Raw genomic sequence first — 1,641 nt, 5'->3', positions numbered from 1 at the left:
ACAGGCGTAGAGCCCTCGGTTGTCAGACAAGACTGGGAAGGAGTGTCCTTGTTGGAGGGGAGGAGAGTTGCCCAAAGGCATCTGGATATTCTGGGCTGGCAATCTGTATGGCTGGGCCTGGGGCAGTGGGAAAGTTTGGAGAGGCAGGTGGTAGAGGATATTTTTTTAGAATTTATTATGAACAAAGAAGATTCAGTTCAGTCTTAAGGTCCCAGTGATGCCTGTACTTTTTCTCTACAATTTTGCAGTTTGTAAGAATATACACTAAGAAAGCGCCACCATTCCTGGATTGCCTAACATTTGGTTTTTGCACATGCACTAATAATTCTCTTTTATTCTAGTGATCAGTACTTCATTCTTCACATTCTCTTTCTGGTATAGGAAGGGTACAGCTAGACACTGAGGCCTTTTATTTTCTCCCTCCTTTGCCAGCAACCTAAGGTCACATGAAGCCTGGGGAAACACTGGCGTTTATGGTACATGTAGCACAGCGGCTCTATGCCTAGGGAATGAATTTCCTGCTATACTTTGCAGCTGCCCTGATGTGTAGGGAGGCTTTCTCATCTCCAGCTTCATGTGTTAGGATTTTTAAAAAATCCACCTCGCAGCTGCAAGCCGCAGCTGCGTTCAAGTGTGGGAACCTCACACAGAGACACAGGGCTGTTCCCAGAAACCCAGCAGGTGATGGACGGCCACTTCCTGCCTCTGCCTGAAGAGAAGCAGCCCCTGGGCCCTGTTCCCAGTCCTTCTGCCCACAGGGCAGGGCAGGAGGACGCCCACCTGCTGTGAGGACACTGACCCCTGTCCAGTCAGTCCAGTCAGTTGTGACATGTCCTCTAACTTCTGCTTAGCCTTCACTATTGAGGAAGGGGTGGGCCTGAGCAGAGGCTTTATGCCACTCCCTGCTTTGATGGAAATTCTCTGAGGTCCTTGAAAATTTGAGAGGTCCAGACCTCTCCAGGGGAACATGAGTTTAGCAAAGACTGGAAACTGTGTTGTAACCCTGAGAAATGTCCTCTCAGCCCAAGTTCAGAGCAAACCCTGGCCACACCTGGCTGTAGGGTTGAGAAGGCAGAGACGGGAGCTTTTGTTCTTCATTGTCTCCCTTGTCTCATATTTTGCTCCTTCTAAACAGGAGAGCGACCCAAAAGGCTGGAGCATTACAGTTATTGCAGGGAGGAGAAGGCAGCCCAGCTACGAGCTCTCATTAGTCACTAATTCCATTTTTTTAAGAAAAGTCCTGCAATTTCTAAGATTTATGTCATATTCAAACAAAGGAACCCATCGCCTGCCATTCTCATTAGTGAATTGAGGGGCTTAGAGTATTATGGCTTTAGTCTTTTTCTTTGATTCTTTGTGCTTTATGGTTAAAAAGCAATGGTGATTTTTAAGCTGTGGTTTTACTGCTTTACCTGGGCCCCAGGTAAAAGAGGGTTGTTTGGTGTGGGGAGTGACTGTTGGGAATGTCTGCTGCACTGTGGAAACCTTGCACCTGGCTGACCTGGGCATAGTCCTAGAATAGAAAGCCCCAGATCCACCTCCATATACAAAGGAGGAAGGGAATGACCTCAAAGGACCCCTCCAAAGCCCCAAAACCTATCCAAGCATTAGAAAGCAGGGAGAATAGAGTCAGTGGTGGAA

At 47.7% G+C, this 1,641-nt stretch overlaps 1 protein-coding gene across 1 annotated transcript in view; it reads left to right on the top strand.

Annotated features, from left to right (window-relative positions):
* Positions 1-1,641, top strand: part of KALRN (kalirin, RhoGEF kinase) — a 408,565-nt gene that overhangs the window by 267,032 nt on the left and 139,892 nt on the right. The gene's annotated exons all lie outside the window — the stretch shown is intronic.

Source organism: Condylura cristata, unplaced genomic scaffold (genome assembly GCF_000260355.1).
Source record: "Condylura cristata isolate star-nosed mole 26May11 unplaced genomic scaffold, ConCri1.0 scaffold00003, whole genome shotgun sequence".
Lineage (NCBI taxonomy): Eukaryota > Metazoa > Chordata > Mammalia > Eulipotyphla > Talpidae > Condylura > Condylura cristata.
This window is presented reverse-complemented; position numbering and strand designations above follow the sequence as displayed.